Raw genomic sequence first — 13527 nt, forward strand, 5'->3', positions numbered from 1 at the left:
TAACTAGCTCTGTTCTATTTCACTCTAAAATTAGCATTAATCGCCTGAAGTGATGTATTTGCAGTCTCTCTCTCTCTCTCTGAGTCTGTAGATCCTTAAGCTGTTCTTGTATCGGGAGAAATAAATTTTGAAACTTAAATTGTAGCCTTCATTTTTACCTTTGTACTGCTATATCATACTACCACGAAAATAAACATTAATCCTTGCATAATAACTGGTGTTCCTGCCGAATGCATGTCTGCGTAATACATTTCACTATGGAAAGTTTTCTGATTAAAAAAACCCTATGGTAAGGATTTTCCTTTACAGAACACCAGGCGCATTTCGGATGTAAAAATCAAGGAAATGAGGCCATACCAATCGCACATGCCTTAACTAACCTTCCTAAATTTTAAATCAGCGTAATGCAGTCTTAAATTGTATTAATCCGGTACGTAGCGCTATTGTAATCTTTGCGGTGTGTTTAGTACAAATCCGTTAGGGATGGCTTACTGCCATCCATAAACGAAAGATTGTAAATATCACAAAGCCAACACCTTTGACAAAGTCTAGGGTCTTTATGATATTTACAGTCTTTTGATTATATTTTCACGGTCAACTCCAAAGGGCTTGTACTAACACGCCGCGAAGGTGGGTACATACTGGGTTATTAGTAGCTACCACCATAAACGAACAGTAGCGCCTCAGTGGCGTGATCGGCATGTTCTTGGCCTGCCACTTCGGTGGCCACGAGTTCGATTCTCGGGCATTCCATTGATGGGTGAGAGATGTATATTTCTGGTGGTAGAAGTTCACTCTCGACGTGGTTAGGAAGTCACGTAAAGCCATTGGTCCCGTTGCTGAATAACCACTGGTTCCATGCAACGTAAAAACACCACACAAACAGTTAAAAAAAAATTGTATGATAATGAAAGGATAACAAAATAAGAGGATTATGTTAATGATCGCATTGGAAGAATAAAAATTATGTATATATACTTACACACACACACACATATATATATATATATATATGTATATATATATATATATATATATATATATATATATATATATATATATATATATATATATACATATATATATATATATATATATATATATGTATATATATATATATATATATATATATATATATATATATATATATATTAGGGCTGTTGCCTTGTATAATAAGGCCCCTATGAGGTAAGTTAGGAACCTGCGATAATCTTACGCTAAGTTTGGTTTGGTTATGCACTTCCATACTCCATTGGATGAGTTGTGGGGTTTGTAGATCACCTACGAAGTCGGTATTTATCTTCTTTGGTTATAACGACGACGTGTTAACTCATGATGATTCGGCAATGATGTGAGGTTCTAGTAGAAAACACGAAGTATAAAAAATACTTATATTCTCTGAGATTACATGATGAAGTTCAGAGGAAATTTGTACAGGTCTTCTAATGACGATGGCTTGATCGCTTCTGCCAATGATGATGGCTAATTCTGTTCTGTTCTCACTACCATCTCGGTTACAAGTCATAAAGGAAGCAGACAGTAGCTCGAACATATGAACATACATACAAATGAGACACATTACTAATCACGTAGGCCGTTTGAATTATAGGTCGCGGTAGTTGTCTCAAGCAGGGAGCTTGGACTAATGTTTCAAAACAAATGAATGACCGCAGGTGATGGCACGTCACCTTAGCCTACTTTATTGTATACGTCATCTTAGCATCTCTGGTCTGATCACATTCCTGCAAGCAATCTGGCTGACCTCTTTAGTTTTAGTTTTTATATATATGGAGTAACATTCCATATTTTTATTATGTAATCACTTACATAAAAGCTCAGTCAGCTACCAAAACCAACCACTGAATATTACTCAAGCTTGACTTGCATTTGACTTATAGGAGTGTGATACAGACACTATGTGAATATATATAGATATATAGAAAATACTTATAAGTAAAAAAAAATCATGGTGTACACAAATACAGATTCAAGTAATAAGATATAAAACATAATACTGCTATGATGATAAATTCGTGAAATAATATGGGATCACGTAATATATACTGATACAGTATTACTTCATCTCTTTAAGATACATATTGCTACAGAAAATACTAATGTACTCTGATAATTGCATAGAATAAAGATTAACATGATAAAATCATATTTTAACTGATAAATTAAATTCATATATGAATTGATAAAAATTATTAATGTTTATGCTGATTGATTCGTTGATTTTTATGCTAGTTATATATCTGCAGTTATTGGTAAGATAAAAGGTAACAGATTGATTATAGGCTACCTGATTTATTTATACATATGTATATGGATTCATATAATTATGATTAATATATGTGCACTTTAAATAGATTCCTAGTGCGTACACGCAAAGATATATTTCGATTCTGTTATTTATGATCATTTATATATAGATTCCTAGTGCGTACACGCAAAGATATATTTCGACTCTGTTATTTATGATCATTTATATATATAGGATACATGATACTTTATATATAGGATACATGACCGAGGTTATACTACTACACATTTAACTAGCGTTCGAATAACTTTTCGTCCATTACACAGTTCCAGACAACCACCTATAGCCAAATGAAATGGCCAATTCCAAATGGTTAAAACAAGGGGAAAATTGCCTGGCGGGGTCCAACGTTCTATTTCGGCCTCATACTTGTTCTCTTCATCCTAAGCCACACGAATACGTTCGTGATGAATAAAATCATCCCCAGCACGAGTCCTTCGCCAGCAACCTAGAGTTGAATATCCTTCTGGTCGTAATTGCCGGAAGTATGTCCCTTTTGTAGTCGATTTCCGACAGCCGTCAGAGCATTCCGCATTAAAACAAGATTAACGACGGGATACGGGTGTCGGTCGAAGAAGTCCATGAAATAAGCTTGTTCACTTATGATGGTGCTTATTCCTTTCACATTGTAGGCGGTTGTTACTTGACTGCAGTCGTCCGCAGCGACGAACGATTTTTTTAAGTTGCGATGTGAAACTCTCGTACTGCAGGATACTGTAACCAGGTTCCATTAATCAGCCTGCAAGTGAAATTATACTTTGTCACAAGGGCAAAGGGCAAATTAGTAATTTCAGACTTAACCCACATGAATTCGCTGATATTTTATCGAATTCAAAAGAGTCAGCTGTACAAACTTTTTTATCCATGGCATTATAACAATAAGTGAACCTATTCAGGTCTCTGATGACTGTAAAAATATCCAAAATTATAAAAAATAAACAGATATCAATACGAATCCCAAAGAAAATTTGATATTACTGGTAGTAAGTTACTAGACAAAGAAGTGGAAAACGGAGCTATTTGTAAGATTGCCAGGCAACATAAGAGTCAAAGAGAATATTAATCATGATTCTGTCTTTCTCTATGCTAACTGAAATTAAGCTGTGATCCAAAATCCAATCTTATGGTCCCTAACAAAAGTTTCAGTTCAATTTTCTCGCGCGCATCCTCTGAGGTTAATTTTTAAACTTTAATAGGCAGGAGATGCAAAGAAAAAACCCACTATGTAACTAATTTCTATATAAACTGGGTTTTTCTAGAAAATTTTTCATATCCATGACCTGATACTTCTAAATGTCCGTTTACCAATATCATAAGCTGATTTATTGACTCTAATTGTCTATGAGGTTCAGAAAAAATTAATTCATTTTGATTGTTATAGAAATTCTATTTGCTTATTTTGTTCATTGATTTTAAAAAACTATTGCAAGTCCCTTAACTAAAGTGCATTGGCACACAGCATAAGAATAGGTCTGGCTATGTCTGTCTCGTGACCTATGAACCACATGTGAAGTTCATGAGCTAAGCATTCCTCTCTCTCCAGTTAACCTGCTTTGCAAGCGCGAGACGACACACACAGATGAAGCCTGTGCAAGCAGATTATTGAGGTTAAAAGGAACAATGATGAATGGGCAAACGCGCCATGCACCTTCTAGACTGATGACTCATCACCTGGCAGGAGATTGCTCTCAGCCAGCTTATGCGTTACGTTACTTGCTGTAATAAATACGACTTTAGTACTTTCAAATGATATTTTTTTGTTTTAATACTCCATCCACATGAGAAGAATTTCTGAAAAAAAACAGTACCAAAATTGAACAATATATTAGTTTCATGTTGGAAATCTGCATGATTGTAAATAAATGTAATTATGTTAAATTAGATATTCCTTATTCAAACTAATGAAAAGGGTTTCCATACAAATTTTATATATACTATTTGCCCTGTATAAGATTATTCGCATAGATATACATTTTCACTTCTAGACTTCCTGACTTTAAAATCTCTTTTATTCATTTATTATTTATTTATTTATTATTTTTTTTCATTGACTACGAATATAAATCACCGGGACAGACAATATGTCAGTAGGTTTTAATATGTGTTTGAACTTTTAGCTTATTTGTCATTACTAAAGCGTTAAGTTAGAGTTCAAATCTTTACGCATATATTTAGATATTTAATTAACCTATGGTTACGTTTTGCTTATTGATTTTATCGTGATTCCTTTTTTGTTATAATTTGTAACCCTTCCGACTTCTTACGGAGTGTATTATATTGGCTCCACTTGTATCCATATTTATTTTATTTTTTATATTTATTTATTCATATATTTTTTATATATATATTTGATAAATTAATGGTTGGCTTGAATATGTGGAAAAGTGTTTCTAGCGGCGTACCGTATAAGGCTACTTGCGGTATCAATTCTATAGATACAAGAATTATGAATGATAAAGGTATTTAAAACCGCGAGAACAGCTATAATCCCGTTTCGGATTCCAATATCACAAGTGTAACTCGTAATACATTGACACTTTCCTATTTATCTCTTATTCTACCAAACCGATTGACTCTGGGTGATAAAATATAGTATTGGTTTTCTTAATGGAAAGGAATTCACACAACGAGTTAAGGAGATTATTATTGATTTACACCACCCGAGTCAGATTATCATGTGTTGAATTCCATGTTTACTGATTTAGCACTCATAAATATTCCTAGCGCACTCAATTGCGGGTGTTTTGTTTTTTTTTTTAGTGCTATTAATTCTATATAACGTGTCAAGGAACTACTAACAATAAGAAGTGTTTATTTCCTCTGTCAGACTCGTAACTCTCTTAATAATTCTATCGTATATTCTTTCAAGGATTGATTGGCACAGGATAGGCCCCTAAACTGACAGGTGTCTTAGTGTATCCCTTGTTTTCATGACACGTGTTACAATTAGTTATGTGCTTTTTATATCTGTAAGCATTGTAGGCCAGTAAAACAGTGATTTGGCTTTCTGTGACATAATAGAGAACCCTGGATGACGGAATGCAACCAGTTTAGGACGATTTGGTATGAAAGAGATTATTACTACCTACCTGGTCGTTAGTCACTGCTGTGTTCTTCGGGTTTTCCTCGTCACGGACCTACATATAATATTACATTTGATTACATAATTCTGATACACATAAATTTAAATACTTTTGCTTAAGGGTTTCCGTTCAAAGTATTTATTGTTTTGCTTAGCTGCGGACCCTTGTTTCCGTTCGAAGTGTTTATTGTTTTGCTTAGCTGCTGACCCTGTTACCGTTCGAAGTGTTTATTGTTTTGCTTATTGCTGTTGACTCTTGCTTTGTTCAGTTTGTAACAGTTCGGCGCTCCAACCCAGATATTCAATGCTCACAATCTCTTGGGTTAAGGAATTTTCTTGTTTAGATACGGTTTTAACAATAGGCACGGATGTTTCTATATCTTTTAGTCCAATTAATGGTTCTTTGCAGTATGGTGTGGGATTGCGGATATGCGTCAGCTATGATATATGCTTTCCCAGGTAGATATCTTAACTTGGCTTCAAAGACCTGAATGATCATATGCCAACGAGTTCCTTTGGGACTGTGTTTAAAGCCTTTGAAAAAACTCGGTATGGGACTTTATGGTCAGTAAGGATTTTATCAGGATAGCCGTAGATTATGAACTTAAAATGTACTAGTGCGTTAACGATACCTAGCCCTTCCTTGCCTATTACTGCATATTTACTTTCAGAGGGCTTTAGTTTACGTGAATAAAAAGCTATAGGGAAGAACTGTTTATCATATTGCTGAAGTAGTACCCCTCTTACCCCTTGGTCTGAGGCGTCTGTAAAAAAAAAAAGTTCCTTATTTAAATCAGGGATTTTTTAAGTTAGGTGAGCTGCATGATTCCGCTTTTAAGATATCGAACGCCTGTTGATGCTTTTTAGACCATAATAAATCTACGCCCTTCTTCGTAAGATCTGTTAAAGGAGCTGTCATGATTGAAGAGTTACATATTTACATACGATTGTAATACCCACTACAGCGCAAAAGTGCTGATCCCCTTTTTATGTTTAATAGGTACCGGAAGCTATGAATAGCCGACACCTTACCATGGACTACTTTAAGACCTTGACTAGACACATAAAACCTAGATAAACATGTTCGGTTTTTAAAAACTCACATTTAGATATTTTACTCTGAGATTATTTGTCTTTGTCTCTGTAGCACTAGCTCTAGTTTATGTGAATGTACTTCTAAGGTTATTAGAAAAGATTACAAAGACCAAACCAATAGGCATGTTGGGTATCCCCTAAAAGTCTCCAAACACTATATTGTAATTGGGGCGCAACATAATCCGGAGAGGCATACGTAAAAATTGATAATGTCCCCTGAGTTTGCTGAAAATTGTGTATGAGGTACAATCACTTAGGTAATGGTATCTGGTAAAAGCCTTTAAGTAAGTCCAAGCTGGTGAAAAATTTATTCTAACCTAACAGAGATAAGATGTCGTCGGTACATGGCACTGGAAACTATCGGAGTCGTTTCCTTGTTTTAAGCGACAGAAATCTAACGCAGATACGCCAGTCCGATCTTTTATGGCATGACGTTTGAGGGAAAAAATTATGGGATGGGGCTTATTTGATTTCCTAATGACTCCTATTACTAACATTTTTCAACTTCGTCATTTATCTCTATTTTGAAATTTCATTGGGAGTCTATACGAAGGTACGTATATAGCTTTATGTTTGTCCTTAGACCATATTTTGTTTTCAATGACATCCGTTTTTCTCCCAGAGATCACTCGCTAGTGGAGAAACTTCCTGGTATTCAGATAAAAGATAAAAAAAATTCTGCTGAATCACCTCTGCTTGAATGACTTTACGGATATTACTTTAGATATAGTATAAGAGAGATTCATCTACGACTGGTTGGGCGGGATTAAAAATTAGGCAACAATTAAAAAAATGCGATATTTATATGTATAAGTTTTGTGGATTACTAGATTAACTTGTTGCTGTGAGTCAACCGTGTCTAGGGCTTTGTTCGCGGAAATCGTTATATTTCAGAGTGTCGGGAAGGATTAAAATTTCCGATCCCAGCAAAGTCTTTTTACACGCACTAAGACATTCGAGGGTGCATGCGTCTCGAGATTTTGCGTGCAAACTGCGACTGCGGTTGTGGGAGAATTCTGTTGGGTCGTTGAACAATATCACGATTTATGAGACAAATGATTTGTTCTTCTATATAAGTTACTATTTGATTAACTGTCTCTTTTGTTCAAACGGATTTTAATATGTTTGAAGGTTTATGGAATTTTCCTTTGATAAACACGCCTTATTTGGCAGGACGTAAGGTAATGTTTTGTATACACATAGATGGATATCTTACAATTACGCTAGATACAGATCAATGTTCTTTATAACTATAGAGGTATCTGTAAGCGCTCGCTTATCTGGACTTCTCAATAGGGAAGTTCGAAAAACAGACGGTGAGTCTGTAAATACAGGATATTACGTGGACTAAAGGCATAAAAACAAGATATTCTCATTTTTACGGCGCGTACAGTCGGGCTTAATCCACCACTACTTATAATAACTTATGTATTAAAAAAACGAGAACCTGCTCTGATTACTTGATACGGTCGTGTGATGCATAGGAAAATTCCTTTTTAATTTTTCCAACATCGCTCTCCCTCTCCGCTGAAGTCGCTTATGTGGAATGTGCTATGCTTTGAACACTCAGCAGATTTAACTGACCTTGACCGTCTGACTAGATGACACAGTAACCAAGTTTGCATAAGCATGATTTGTTTGATTCTGATATTTAGGGCTACTGTTTACCATCGGCAACGTATTGTGTGTTTTAGCATTGTTGTTGGTTACGTATAAAGGCAACAAACGTATGAATGACGAACTATTAGGAATTGAGCGATTACTATTAAGACAGTTATCTCTACTGCATTCAACATTAACTGTTTGTACTTGCTGTTGTTTACTTCATTCTCTGCTAAAATTTAAAATAGTGAGGGATCCTGGTCAGCGCATTTAGCCTAATGAAATTTTTTACAGACTTGTTATTCCTTGCAATCCAGCCGTATTTTTAAAGTTAAGTTGAGTCATTGAGGTTCGATATTTTACGCATATAACTCAAAAAACTCAAGACTAAAACTGCGACCGGGACTTTGCACAGGAGTCTTTATTGTCCTGACCCGAAATAGTGTTACCTCTAATTTATCTAGATTTGTACGGGTGTTCCACTTGTTTTTGTGTGTTTTCTAATCACTATGGTGCCTAATGACCCTATCCATGCATCTGTATAAATACAGACGTCCACTGCGTAAATGCTATTCACTGTTTAATATGATTTGTTACGTAAAGGATTAATAATCACCCAAAATGATAAAATTAAACTCAGTATAGGATTATGATATTTCAGGAGAACTTCTGGAAACAGAAACTCAAAGATAAAACTCGCAGTGGCGAAATCCCAAATGATGTAGAAAATTTCTGTAAAAAAGTAAGATTAAGAATTAAAATGTCTCGTAACTTCAGCTACAGGAATAACGAAATTCGACCTGCAAAGGAAACACTCAGTTACTCCAGATGAATAAAAAATGTTGTACTTAGCTTGATTTTGTGGGAAGTCACGGTGTTCCGATAACGAGTGCCCTTGGCCCTTCTTCTCTGTTTTAGGCGGATGACCTGGTTTGGCTTGAGCTTCCCCCGTGCGCGTTGTTCGTTTGTTGGATGATTCGATTCCTTGAAGATCCGATACTAAAGACGCGTTCGGTTTGTTTCTTGAAGTTATGCACTGCTGAAGACGCTCACTAACGAAATACTAAGTTGTTGAAGAATCTTGAAAGATCTGTTGCTTTCGTTGTCGTTGACTTGATGACACATTATTCGTTATTCTTCGGAGACATAAGAGTGTCGTTTTCTGAATCGCTCATACATATAATTCTTGTTAAGAATTCTTGCTTTAGTCGTCGTTGATTCTGATAGATTGATACATTATTCGTTATTCTTCGGAAGAATTGAAGAGTTTTCTGTTGTTTTGAAGTCGCTCACTAAACGATGATACTAAGTTGCTTGAAGAATCTGTTGCTTTAGCCTAATGAAAGTTTTTTACAGACATGTTATTCCTTGCATCCAGCCGTATTTTTAAAGTTAAGTTGAGTCATTGAGGTTCGATATTTACGCATATAACTAAAAAAACTCAAGGCTAAAACAGCGATCGGGACTTTGCACAGGAGTCTTTATTGTCCTGACCGAAATAGTGTTACCTCTAATTTATCTAGATTTGCACGGGTGTTCCACTTGTTTTTGTGTGTTTTCTAATCACTACGGTGCCCAACGACCCTATCCATGCATCTGTATAAATACAGACGTCCACCTCGTAAAATGCATATTCACTGTTTAATATGATTTGTTACGTAAAGGATTAATAATCACCCAAAATGATAAAATTAACACAGTGTATGATTATGATATTTCAGGAGAACTTCTGGAAACAGAAACTCAAAGATAAAAACTCGCAGTGGCGAAATCCCAATGATGTAGAAAATTTCTGTAAAAAAGTAAGATTAAGAATGTCTCGTAACTTCAGCTACAGGAATAACGAAATTCGACCTGCAAAGGAAACACTCAGTTACTCCAAATGAATAAAAAAGTGTTGTACTTAGCTTGATTTTGTGGGAAGTCACGGTGTTCCGATAACGATGTGCCCTGGCCCTCCTTCTCTGTTTAGCGGATGACCTGGTTGGGCTTGAGTTTCCCCCGTGCGCGTTGTTCGTTTGTTGGATGATTCGATTCCTTGAAGATCCGATGCTAAAGACGCGTTCGGTTTGTTTCTTGAATTATGCACTGCTGAAGACGCTCACTAACGAAAATACTAAGTTACTTGAAGAATCTGTTGCTTTCGTTGTCGTTGACTTCTGATATGATACATTATTCGTTATTCTTCGGAAGACGTTGAAGAGTTCTTGTTGTTTTCTGAAGTCGCTCACTAAACGATGATACTAAGTTGCTTGAAGAATCTGTTGCTTTCGTCGTCGTTGACTTCTGATATGATTGATACATTATTCGTTATTCTTCGGAAGACGTTGAAGAGTTCTTGTTGTTTTCTGAAGTCGCTCACTAAACGATGATACTAAGTTGCTTGAAGAATCTGTTGCTTTCCTCGTCGTTGACTTCTGATATGATTGATACATTATTCGTTATTCTTCGGAAGACGTAGAAGAGTTCTTGTTGTTTTCTGAAGTCGCTCATTAAACGATGATACTAAGTTGCTTGAAGAATCTGTTGCTTTCGTCGTCGTTGACTTCTGATGATGATTGCATATCATTAATGGCATTATTCTGGTTTTTCTTCGGAAGACGTTGTAGAGTTCTTGTAATAGTCTGCCACCAATATTAGGGCTGCTGCCTTGTATAATAAGGCGCCCTATGAGGTAATGTTAGACTTGCGATAATCTTACGCTAAGTTGGTTGGTTATGCACTTCCATACTCATTGGAGTGTCTTGGGGTTTGTAGATCACCTACGAAGTCGGTATTATCTTCTTTGGTTATGACGACGATGTGTTAAACTCATGATGATTCGGCAATGATGTGAGGTTCTAGTAGAAAACACGAAGTATAAAAAATACTTATATTCTCTGAGATTACATGATGAAGTTCAGAGGAAATTTGTACAGGTCTTCTAATGACGATGGCTTGATCGCTTCTGCCAATGATGATGGCTAATTCTGTTCTGTTCTCACTACCATCTCGGTTACAAGTCATAAAGGAAGCAGACAGTAGCTCGAACATATGAACATACATACAAATGAGACACATTACTAATCACGTAGGCCGTTTGAATTATAGGTCGCGGTAGTTGTCTCAAGCAGGGAGCTTGGACTAATGTTTCAAAACAAATGAATGACCACAGGTGACGGCACGTCACCTTAGCCTACTTTATTGTATACGTCATCTTAGCGTCTCTGGTCTGATCACATTCCTGCAAGCAATCTGGCTGACCTCTTTAGTTTTAGTTTTTATATATATGGAGTAACATTCCATATTTTTATTATGTAATCACCTTACACACACACACACACACACACACACACACACACACACACACACACACACACACACATATATATATATATATATATATATATATATATATATATATATATATATATATATATATATATATATATATATGGAGTAACATTCCATTTTTATTATGTAATCACTTACATATCTATATATATACTATATATATATATATATATATAATATATATATATATATATATGTGTGTGTGTGTGTGTGTGTGGTGTGTGTGTGTGTGGGTGTGTGTGTAACACGAGAAACGTACTAAGATGAAAGAGGTGAAAATGCAAACTATTTTTTTTATAGAAAGTTTTTATGCATTGCGTCACGGGATGTAATTTCATGCGACATTATGCGTCATTTACATGTTATCTGAACCCACGGGAGTGACCTCGGTACAAAACGTCCAGAAACACTTCAAGACAGGCGCGACCGAGGGTGCCCTTAAAGTTAATGTGCCGAAATGTTTTATTCCTTCTTTCATAAGTATTAATTCGGCAGTTTGCGGAAGCTATATATTATTATTGTTGAAAAAATTTGCATACGATCTCAACGAATAAGCCAAAAGGGCGTGAGATTTTCTATACTAAGATGGAATGTGTGAGAAGAGAGAGAGAAAAAAATTTATAGTGCAAAAAAAATGAAGAAAAGCTTGCAAAGTACAGCATAACATGAAAAAAACGGTAATTAGAAGCAATTAAGTAAAAGAATGCGATATGCATAGATAAGCAAAATAAATTAAGTAGATAAGCGTTCAGTTGATTAACTGGATGAAAATATGCATATTTATACTTTGAAATAAGAGAGGTTCAACCCATAGTACTAAAGATTCAAAACCAAGACTAGGCTAAGAAATATGTAGTATAAGATAAATTAGTTAAGTAATTCTATCAACTAATTAATTGCTGTATATTTTTGCCTTGAAATAAGTGAAATTCAAACCATAATACTACAGGTATAAAACTCTATCAGACGTTGAAAGGGAGGTGTTTTTCGTGCTTCCAAGTGTACGATTTTTGAAGTACCTAATTATTAAAACTAACCTTTAGTGGTTCATAGGAAGCAACGTTCATGGTAGTTTTAGTGACAAGAATTTTTTTCGTGTAGTAATTAGACCTATTCGCCAGTTAAACAAGCATTGCTTTTCCAAAGTTGCTGTTAACGAGAACAACAATGTACGATAAATATATTAATAAATGTATTGATAAAGTTCGAGGGTCACGAGATAATAAGTAGATAATAACTATCAAACTACTGTAAACTGTTATGGGAATATCGAGTGTCACATCTCGCAGCGATAAAGGCATAGTGGCACAATTATTGTAGTATGTTGACGAATAAAAATGCAAAATTGCAATAGAAATAAAACATGTTCTACGATTTATAATGAAATTCGAGCAAAGTATTGACTATCGTCATAATCTTATCTCTCTCTCTCTCTCTCTCTCTCTCTCTCTCTCTCTCTCTCTCTCTCTCTCCTCTGTAGATAAATTGATATAGTTACAATTATCTCCTCAACTCTTGTCACATACACACACATAAAGGAATTAGCAGTGCGTTATGTATAGCTAGACTTCCATAAACTGGTTTTAATACATATTCATGAAACCGACTTCAAATACCAAGCATAATATTGCTCCCAAAGTGTTCTGAGAATAAATTGTTGGAGTCTGTTATCATTTGGTCGACTTATTCTCTGCTCAAATAATGTAACATTTTATTCGTCATTATCATCCACTGCAAGAAATATTATACTACCAATAAGGTCTAAGATTATCCTAATTAGGAATATGCATGTGAAGAGATGTTACCATTATTTTAATCACTAAATTTCCTTCGTCCATTACATGAAAAAAAGAAGTAGAATTTGATGAAAGGAGACCTTAAGGAAGATATAAGGAAAACTAATGAGGCATCTGTCTTCATGGAAATGCCATTCTTTTGTTCAGCGTAAATATATTATGACAGTTTAGAGAATTTTTAGTGATTTTACTAAAAAAAAGGTAGTGCTGTTACATAATCTCCTAAATATGAGACCAGCCTCCCCGAAATACTGGCATGTCTTCCTCAAAATATATCGCCATCTCTACTAAAC

The sequence above is a fragment of the Macrobrachium nipponense genome, chromosome 46, assembly GCF_015104395.2.
Source record: "Macrobrachium nipponense isolate FS-2020 chromosome 46, ASM1510439v2, whole genome shotgun sequence".
Classification (NCBI taxonomy): domain Eukaryota; kingdom Metazoa; phylum Arthropoda; class Malacostraca; order Decapoda; family Palaemonidae; genus Macrobrachium; species Macrobrachium nipponense.